This window comes from Dendroctonus ponderosae, unplaced genomic scaffold (genome assembly GCF_020466585.1).
Source record: "Dendroctonus ponderosae isolate FM_Combo_2020 unplaced genomic scaffold, Dpon_F_20191213v2 Dpon_F_20191213_1, whole genome shotgun sequence".
Lineage (NCBI taxonomy): Eukaryota > Metazoa > Arthropoda > Insecta > Coleoptera > Curculionidae > Dendroctonus > Dendroctonus ponderosae.
Genome location: NW_026017110.1, coordinates 28805538 through 28815946, shown reverse-complemented (window position 1 = coordinate 28815946; position 10409 = coordinate 28805538). Strand labels below are relative to the sequence as shown.

At 34.6% G+C, this 10409-nt stretch overlaps 1 long non-coding RNA gene across 1 annotated transcript in view; it reads left to right on the top strand.

The window, feature by feature from the left end:
* The first annotated feature begins 1253 nt into the window (after positions 1 to 1253).
* LOC109533551 overlaps positions 1254 to 10409 on the top strand; it is a 58692-nt gene continuing 49536 nt past the window's right edge. Inside the window, exon 1 of the long non-coding RNA XR_002171540.2 lies at positions 1254 to 1651. This is a non-coding gene — a long non-coding RNA (uncharacterized LOC109533551). The remainder of the gene's footprint in view (positions 1652 to 10409) is intronic.

Here is a 10409-nt window from a genome sequence, read left to right as displayed (position 1 = left end):
GGCTCGCCGTGACCGAGAAAAATCGGTTCACCCTCCCATAAAAAGTTATCACTTCAAAAAAAGTCTTTATATCTTTTTTAAATCACAATTTTGTCCGTTTTTTTTATCTTATTTATATCTACTACATTTTTGAGGGTTGCAAGCGTTTTATTTGTTCGTTAGTAGCACTGTGAAATTCTGCAAACGGATTTTACTTGATCTTATCCAATATTCTGTAGAAAAATCGATTTTCGAATAAAACTAGAGAAATGGGTTTAAAGAACACCCTATAAAACTTACGTCACTGCCTGGAGTTGTACATCCTTAATAGTTCATTTCAAAACAGCAAACTGGACAAAAACACAGTAGACAACATTATTGCAAAAAATCATAAGAAAAAACTTAGTAAAGCTAAAAACCTGAGCCTTGGCTCATTTAATACACAACCATCTATATATATTGACTCAAAAATTGAGAAAATTTGATTTTGGAAGACTCGGTAGAAAAGCAATTATTCTTGATTGTTCATGAATCAAAAGCGAGGTAGCAAATCCAGAACAACACGGGCATTTTACTGAAAAAAAAAAATAATATGGGCAGAAAACATTGTGGCAAATCAGAGAGAAATTGATAGCGGAGTCAAGCAAGGTTATTTTTTCTCCTTATTTTCCATAATGCGTACTCACAGCAGATATTTGAAGAGGAAGTATGGGAAAGACCGAATGGTGGGAATAACGAAAGAACCGTCTGTCATTAATAAGATTAGACGGTACTTGCAGTAATCATGGGATAAAAAAAACTCAAAAAATTTTCCAGAAGGTATCGACAAAAATAAATTAATTTAAAATAAAACTTACACTAGAAAACAATTGGAGTTTGTTCATGACCTTTAATTCTTGGCGATCGATACTTAAGAATGTATGATATTTGGTCTGCTGGAAACACGGACGAAGAAGTATTAAGAACCACTGGACACAGTAGAAAACTGATGGCGTTAACGTAAGAAAAATAGCAAATCTGGACCACGTACTTCTTAATGACAATTTTTCCTCATGCCCCATGAGGAGAAAATAGAACGGAAGGGGCTAAGGACAAAAAGAAAATATTGGTGGAAGACTGGTTTAACTACTATCATTTTGGAACAAAGATTTCACGTAGCAAAAGATACAGAAGCGCTCAAAGAAGGTTGAACACGACCTGACAAAAATAAGAATAAAAAAACGCTATAACACAGTTTTAGCCAATAGGAAATTGAGCGTTAGTCTCAACGACCTTCCACATGTAAACGATGACTTTCAGTAGTCCCCAAAGTGTAAAGAATCAATTTATCTGTCCGAAATTTAATTTCCCGTCTCGAAATAGAATCTGCCATCAATCACGTTCATTGTAGACACCGGAGTAAATCAAATTTCAATGAGGTCACATTACCAATTAATCAACTATTAAGATTTACGTTATTCAGTTATCCCGAAGGAAGCGGCGTCGTCAGCGAGTGAATTCGGGGGCTCCGCTGGCGTCGCGACGCAGTTTCACTCGGACCAGAATCGAGAAAGCAGCGTCGCGTTCATCCCGACGCAACAAGTTTCCCGAAAAATGCGAATATCCGTAGTGTAATTTGCCGTGTTTAATCCAGAATATTTATTATTTATGGACGGATTGCTTCAATTGTCAGGTGGGATTTTTTATATGTTTTTCGGGTGGATGTTGGACGTTGTTTATATATTTTGTTTCTTTGATGTGAGATATGCGATTTGGAACAGTTTTCACTTTCGGTTTTACATGTTTACTGGCCAGTTTTTTAAAACTCTATCAGGATTTATTGCATTTAATGAGAGAAGCGTCAATAATTTAAGGCCTAACTAATCTCGGAATTTTGGAAAATTGTGCCAATTTCACTAGTTAAGTTTTAAAAGTCAGTATTTAAAAATAGGTTCTTGAACTTAACTGCGCGCAATGAAACTCCAAAAATAGCCGAAATAAATTATGTTTTGTTTGAAATATAAAAGTTTACCGATTTGCCATCAAAGCAAACAAGATGGAACTATGTTTTGCTGCTGTAAATTGCTAGTGAACGTACCAAGTTTCCATAATTCCTGCTTTTATCAGCAAAGCTGAAAAAAATGCGCAATTTAAATAAAGTGTTTTGTTCAATTTATGAAATGTTTGTTTGTTAACATGCCTGAAAGCTTGTTATCGGTTTCCTGAGTTGTTCATTTTTGTTATTTTCCACGTAAGCAAGCATTTGGACATTCAAACAATGCTTTTGTGGTATAAAATGTGTTTTATAAATTATTTATAATTTTGTTCTTGACAATATATAAAAAAATAATATACATAAATTATCTTAAATGTTGAGTGTTTCAAATTTGAAGTTTTTTGTAAACTATAAGGTATACAACGACGGATAAATTAGAGCAAAGTTGCCCATTTTTATGCTTAAGAAAATGGTGTTTGAAAAGGACTAATTTGTTCCAAGAAAACCGAATTTTTTTCATACTATTTTCATTTTTTACTGCACTTATATCAAAAACTATTTCTAGGTAATTTCCACGTTATTATAACACTTTTATACTCTCTACTAAAAAAACAAGAATCCGGAATTCAATTTCTTATTTTGGCACCTGCATCATCATCTTTTTACCAGTTTTGTTCATTAATTCTGATTCTGATTGACTTGAACTTATATCGCCTCACTATTCTTCACATTTTGCAGTTTAGATCGTTATCATTCAGGTTCAACCCACGCACTTTCTGTGTCTTAAATGGTTTCGTTTTCTTCATTAATACTGCTGTACTTATTTTCTCCGTCATTTCTTTTGTTAATTTTTTTCGTCTTCAGGATTATTTCATGGACTGGCTGATCTTTTCTTTCATCGGTCTCAAATTATTTTTCCTCCAGTTGTTCCCTATAGCTTTCTTTAGCTTCATCAAGCTGCAGTCGAAGCTATTCAGTTGATTGGTTTTTTTGCTAAATTTTGTTGGCGATTGCAGTTTTGTTTTTGTTGTTTAGTGGCTGGACTAATGGCTGCATTTTGAACGTATTTAACATCTTCTCCTCTCCATTCCGTATTCTCACATAAAAAATTACCCTAAGAAAACGTCTTTCTATCTTTTGTAAATCACAATTTTGTCCGGTTCTTTTATCTTATTTATCTACTACATTTTTGAGGGTTGCAAGCGTTTTATTTGATCTTTAGTCGCTCTGTGAAATTCTGCAAATGGATTTTACTTGATCTTATCCAATATTCTGTAGAAAAAAGTATTTTTGATTGAAGATAAAATTTGAGAAATGGGTTTAAAGAATACCCAATAAAACTTATGTCACTGCCTGGAGTTGTACATCCTTAAAAGTTCAGTTCACCGTGTTCTTTGAGCTCATTTTGATAACATTCACATTTTCATAGTTTGGATATATTTTCGTGCAAGTAAATGATCAAATTGATTGCAGGAAAACCATTTGATTAATTTCTCTTTGTGAGAAAAAAATACGTTGTTGCATTGGAAATGCGATTTCAATATCATGTAAACAAATGCTTCTCACGACACAAAAAAATGACCTGAAAATTCAATTTGGATACAAAAGTCTTTTGAAACCTTTTAAGGTAGCAGCGAAGCTTTGAATGCAAATAAGGGCCTTTCACAGAATGCGAGAATTTCAGCAAAATGTATGTGTTCTAATTAACGCTCTTTGCCAATTTGGAAGGTTGCTAAAATTCGCATGCTAATTGCCAATTTACTTAGCCTGTATAACGAAATAACAGACGAATATATGCGTAGATTGAAAGGTTCACTTTTAAATTAAATTAAGTCAGAAATTGTAATTTTGTATTAGAGCGCATCGACTGAGAATAAATCAGAAAAATGCTTTCAGCTCGTGGAACTATAAATACTTTTTCCATTGTATTCAACTGAAACTCCATTAATGCAAGTGTTGTAGGTTTCTACTTTGTAATAGTCAACATAAACAATGTTCGTGGGTTTCAGTCATTTATTAGGAATATCACAATTTAGTCATTAAAAAACGTTTCAGTATTTTTCCACCATCATCAGTTTGTTCGTGTAGACAGTATCGTTATAGTTTAGATATTCTAAAAAAATTACTGAAACCCAGGACCATTGTTTATGTTGAATTTAGAAATACAGCCATGAAAACTTACATGATTTGTAAATAGTGCAGGATTTCACCTTTTAATTGGTCCTTCGGGCCGGATAATTTTTTTGAGTCAAACAATCCACACAAAGGCAAAAATCAATTAGTCAGAACAGCGCAAAAAATCAAATTTGAAAAAACGGCTTAAAAATCTCAAAAAAATTTAGGATCAAAGTTAGTGAAAGGCAGAAGTGAAATAAGGTGGCCCTTTATAAACTGTGTATTAAAAAAGAGAAAGCACTGGGGATCTTGGGCTTAAGTCGGTGTTTTCTTTTCAACGTTTATTTATTTTCAATTTCCGTCTCCTAAGACTCGGCTTTATGTGCACCTCCCTCGGTGTCTCATAGATTCAATTCGAAAAGGGCATTATGATTAAATTTCTTGTTCAATCACACGCTTTTAAGCCCGCAAACTGAATGAGAAATTCACATAATCGGTTCCTGGAATTACGTTTCAGCGCTAGAGTGGCAATTAAGTGAACAGATTACCGATGAGTGGCAATTTAAAACTCGTCTACGGCGCACTTTTAAACCTGGAGATGTTTCAAATCTTTTATATGTTCAGGATTGAGTTTCATTAGCTGGAAAATCGGCTACAAACGAAACAGGCGATGGATCAAAGAGTCGCCGTCGATTTCATTTACCTTTCGCTTTAACCTGTATAGGTTTAAAATACGGACGGATTTACGAGGTTTCACTTTATCTGCCTGAGCAATAAGCCGATCTTTGAGACAAATAGGAAATGAAATGGTTTTCAATGATCTTTTATTTCAAAAAACGCCGGTCTGCATAGTCAATAACTCAAATTCCCTCTTCAATTTTTGGATATATGTATTTCATATAAATGTGCCTTGAAATTCGCCAGCAAGAACATGTGTCGAACTATTTTATGTGTCAGTTTTGATTTTCTTCTATTTCGTTTTATTTCATTCACTATTATTCACAGTTCCATAAAAAAATTTCCCGAAAATTATTGGCATCTTGGTGTTAATTGCTGTTTGCCTTACTGTTGGTCCTTCGAGCCGGATATAGTTTATTTAATTTATATTCTTCTTTGGATTATTACAAAATTAGTTTATTTATCTGTCTTAATACCGAACCGAACACATTATTAAATTGCCAAACTTGAGGAATTCTTAAATTGATTGCACGATGAAAATCATCAATTATACACATTGAAAACTGAATTATTCTAGTCTCATATTGACTGAATAATGCACGGTTTCATTGGATTCGTTGCTATCCAGACAATCCTCCATCAATTCTCTCATGGCTCAGCTTCAATATCGGGCGGAACAAAGGAACTTATTAAATACATTTTCCCCTCCTGGCCGATAGCTCACATTAGAAGAGTCAGCTGAAAATCTGCTGGTCCACATTTTATCGATTGCTCCCTATAAAAACCTCAAGATCGGATTTCTATAGGCAGCAAATTGCGATCGCGATCTGCCTTTCCATTCGCATCTCGCAAATTCGATTATGTCCGTTATTTCGCCTTCCTTCCAGTGACTTGAAAATCCGGAATGGAGCTCATTAGTTTGATCGGAAAATATTCAGTTTTTAGACCTGTTTGTCCGATAGGTTTGGAGTCAGTTTGGATAGTGATGAAGTCGAGGCAATGTATGTTAAACCGGCAATGAAGCTTTAGTGAATTTGTTTATGAAAATCGCATGCAATTTTGCTAATTTTCAGCTTTCTCAAGTCATTTCCATGCAGTATCCAACAAGGTTTTAGATGTGTTGTCAGATCACCGGTCTTTGATACGAAACCTTACTAAACTTCAAACAGAAGTCGCGGGCGAATATCAAAAACTAATGGACAAATGGGGAGAGCATGAATAGGTTTTCAAGTCCCCAAATGTGAAATACAAAACGAGTTACCTAGAAGGTCCACTAGTACGAAATCCTTGCCAATTATGCAAAAAATACAAACACAAACCAGATATGGAAGAAACTCGCTCAACTTCAAATAAAACAACAAATTAAAGTAATGGAAAACTAAATTAAATAAATTGCCAGGAGACACGTGGAGAAACTCCCCAAAGTTAACCTCCGCCTGGAGAGGTTTTTGCGCTGTGGTCATTTCCATCCCATTGTGTCTGTACCTACAGTCAAAAGCTGGGGTAAACCGTTGAGAATACAGATAATTAAAATCGTCCGGAAAGTGAATTAATTTGCAATCGAAAAAGGCGATTTTTTAAAACGTGTTCCAGGAACGACACAAACGAATTTTATGCATATAAACAGAATGGTATTTTTCCTATCATGTTCCAAAAACTCAATTCTTTAGCTCTTGCGCGTAAAGAGCAGGGAATTTTTTAAGCAGAGCTATTCGAATATGAAGAGAATCAAATTTTCCTGGTCGCGCTCTAAAAATTAAACTATCTAGCTCCTTTGAATTAAGAGCACAGCTTTTAAACCGATATTACTGAGACGCCTAAACTTGGTCCAGATTTGAGAGTTTTTTGAAATTTTCCAGGCACGATGATAACGCGGTTTTTTCTGATGTAAACAGAATGGGATTTTTTGTATCAAGTTCCAAAGACTCAATTTTCTAGCTTATAGGTTAGCGGCTAACAGAGGTTAAAAGAACGAAAAGTTTTAAGCAGAGCTTGCAAAAATGTAAAGATGCCACCCCCCTAAACTTAGTCCGAATTTTATGATTTTTAAAAAGTTTTCAGGAGTGATATTAAAGCGCTTTTTCGAGTATAACCAAATTGAGCTTCTTTTTCCAAAAATTCCAAAAATTTCCAAAGATTTTCCAAAAATTCAAATCGCTTCCGCATTACAAGTACATTTTTTTAAGAGAGCTTGCAAGCTCCCGCTCTAACCCAAATTTAACGACCGAAACCGAACTTTTCAAAAAAATTCCAGGATCGACAATAACGCGAAAATTGGAATATAAATAGTTGGGTGCAGTTCAATCTTCTGGCCTTCCATTAAGAGAACGGAATATTTTTAACTTATTTTGGAAGCTCTGTCGAAAAATATCGCGCTACTAAATTTCTGAAAAAGTTCAAATTGGATAATAAAAAAAATGCCAGGAAAGATAATGACGCATTTCTTTGAGTATAACCAGAAGGAAAGTTTTTCTATAAGGCCTGGGTAACTCAGTGAATTTGTAGGAATTAGCGCAATGCGACGCAAAAGGCTTGGTGTGCCAACACAACGCACCGGCGCAGTAACTCAGTTCTGTTGCTGGAAAAATGTTGATGACATTTTTTAACTTGTTTTTAGATTAAGGGCCATTTATTAATAATGATTTTTTTTTATTTCTTCAAAATTTCAGAATTTTCCAGTTTTAGCCAAGTTTCTCTTTCTTCTAAATGCTCAATTTTCTAACGTTTTACTTAAAAATACTGACAATCTTAAGGTATTTTCCGCGAAAAATTGTGAAATAAATTTCGACTCCTTCGTTGCTTTGTAAAAAGTTTTGAAATAGTTTTCGAGCTTCGAATTTGGAACAAAAATCAAACAATTATCTATCAAAAAACGGACAGAATAAGGGAAAGATTCCACCCGTTTTTTTCCCGAAAACCACTAGGGTTTAATTAATTTTAATAGAAAACCATTATTTTCTGAGGATTTTCTTCTTTTCGGCCAATCATGGGGTCTTTTCAGTCAAAAATGCAAAATCAATTTTACTAGAAAATTCGCCTCATTCATCGGTTTGTTGGGAACTTTAGAAACCCCATTTCAGATTCGAATTTAGCCAAGAACAAAACCAAATAGTTTAATTCAGTTTTTTACCCAAAGTAATTAGGATTATATTGAGAAAATGACCAGATGCAAAAGTTTTCAAAAAATTATTTGGAAAATTCGCCGCCCATCGCTCTGAAGATTTTTAAAGTTTCTTTCCAGCCAAAGGTCATTCCAGTTTTAACAAAGTTTCTATTAAGCAATTCTTTCTACCCAAAAATCGCATTATTCTTTGTTTTATTTAAAATACTGACAATATTAAAGTATTTTCTGTGAAAAATTATAAGATACATTTTAGTGGAACACTCGCTTTCTTAACCGATTTGCAAAAATGTTTGGAAAACATTTTGCAGCTTCGAATTATGGACAAAACCCTAATAATTATTTCTGGGTATTTTTCGAAAAATATTTTCCCCGGACTGAAAAACCGACAGTTTGTAATCATTTACTGGAAAACTCTTGGAAACTGGCGTTTCTTAACGTTTAGATAAATATTTCTAAACAGCACTGCTGTTAAATAGAAAATCCGCGCTTTTTCTAACGTTTAAAATTAAGAGATCGATTTTACAAGAAAACTTGTCGACTTTCTTTGGACTCAGTTCTGTTGCTGGGAAAATCTAGATTACTTTTTTTAGTTGTTTAAACAAAGTAGTAAAACGTTACTCAGAAAAAAACTGTTAATAACCCTTTTTCAGATGTGAAAATCCCAGTCTCGGGTCTCGTAAAGCTTTAAAAATCACTTATAACTCATGAACGGATGAGTTATAACTCGTTAACTCAGAGAGCGGCAGCAACTTAGTAGCGCAACTCAACACAGTGTTACCCGGGCTTATTTTCTATATTTTCCAAATACTCAATTCTCTAGGAACGATAATTCCAGGAACGATAATAACGAGTTGATTCGAACATAAACAGAAGCAAATTATCCTTGTCACGTTCAACAAATTTCCCGAGAATTGAAAATTCGATTGGGTCATAACAACTTGAGTGAGGAAATTCGAGTAGTTTTAACCCAGAAAGGGAAATTTGAATATCAGACACTCAGGTGCATGATTATCCAAAATTTCATGTTTTCCGTCTCATTTTTGCTCATTTTCACATCATGTTCAAACATGACGCTCCTTTTTTCGAAGTTCCTCAAGCCCCATTTGAGCCACATAATTCTTGTTGGATAGAGAATTGAAAATTCGATTCAGGCATAACCACATAACCGACGAAATTCGAGTAGTTTTGACGCAGAAAGCGAAAAGCGAAGTAAAAAGCAAGTATGGAACGTAGCCAGCTTTGTTAGATTTTTAGCCTTCAAAGCTCTGAAATGCCTGTTTTTGTCACCGTTTTACACAGTCCACTAAGTGAAGTAATTCTTCTGGGAAATGTCTGACCCTTTAACAATCACGTTTGCTCCTTATTTTGGCTCCAAGTGAAATTGCTTGCACGAATGTGAGACTAAGTTTTAAGAAGAACTATCCAAATATGCGTTTGAACATTCATTTGGAACTTGATTTATAGGGAAAGTAGCTCTAGACAAAAAAATGGTTTGACTTGAATATGAAACGACACTTAAAATATCTAGCAATAAGAGCTACCAAGTGTGTCTTTATCTCTTAGTCAAATATGCAAACTTGCCATTCAAACCCTTTAAACAGCAAAGTTTTCATGTTGAGCCCATTTTTGGCACTTCTCAAATGCTACTGGGAATATCTAAGAGTATTTAATAATACCGTTAATCTTTTGGTGTCAAATTTCGGGCGAAGGAACACGATGGAAGCTTAATTTGCTTTTAGAACATAATTAACTGATGCGAAATTAGTTCCCAGGCGACATTTCAAGTAGTTTGAATGTTTGATGGGGTTTTGGCAATTGAGTTCTGTTAGATACATACAGGGCGATTCAAAATTGGCGTCATTCCTCTTAAGGGGTGATAGAGGCTCCCTTGGGGAATACGACAAAAATAATGAAAATTTTTTTTTCGAAAAATTCTAGAAGATTCTAACAGTTGAAGATGGAATTTCAACTTTGTCATTAAGCATAATTTTCAATTTGTTCCATGTTTAATTGGCAGCATATTGGAATACTTAAGCATTCAAAAAGAAAAATTACAATCTTTGCTTCAAATTACGAAAATTTTTAATATCAAAAAAGTTCTCTTCTACAGTTTTTTGATGAAAAGGCAGAGCGGCAATGATGTCTTTTGTCATCAACAGAGAGTTATAGCTGGATAGCCCTTGTCAATAATAACAATAATTTGTCTAACTGTGACTTACTTTAAATTTCCTTTCACGAATTTGCGGATATGCGATTAGTTCAGGTGAAATGCTACAGTAACATGGCAGAAGCTGAAAGAACTCACGCCAACAAAGCGCGAGGAGAGTGGTTCCAGGAAGATAGTGGACGATAATCGATGTTCGGGTTCCAGGCACAGAGGATCAAGTATTGGACATAACCGAATCAGGGCTTTCCAGGGGCACTCAGAGCACAATAACTGACACTTTCCCAGGCACCAAATAAATACCGGCTACATTCCTACCACGCTTGTACGATACACACAGCACAAGGAGATACATCTGGAGCACGAGTTAATTA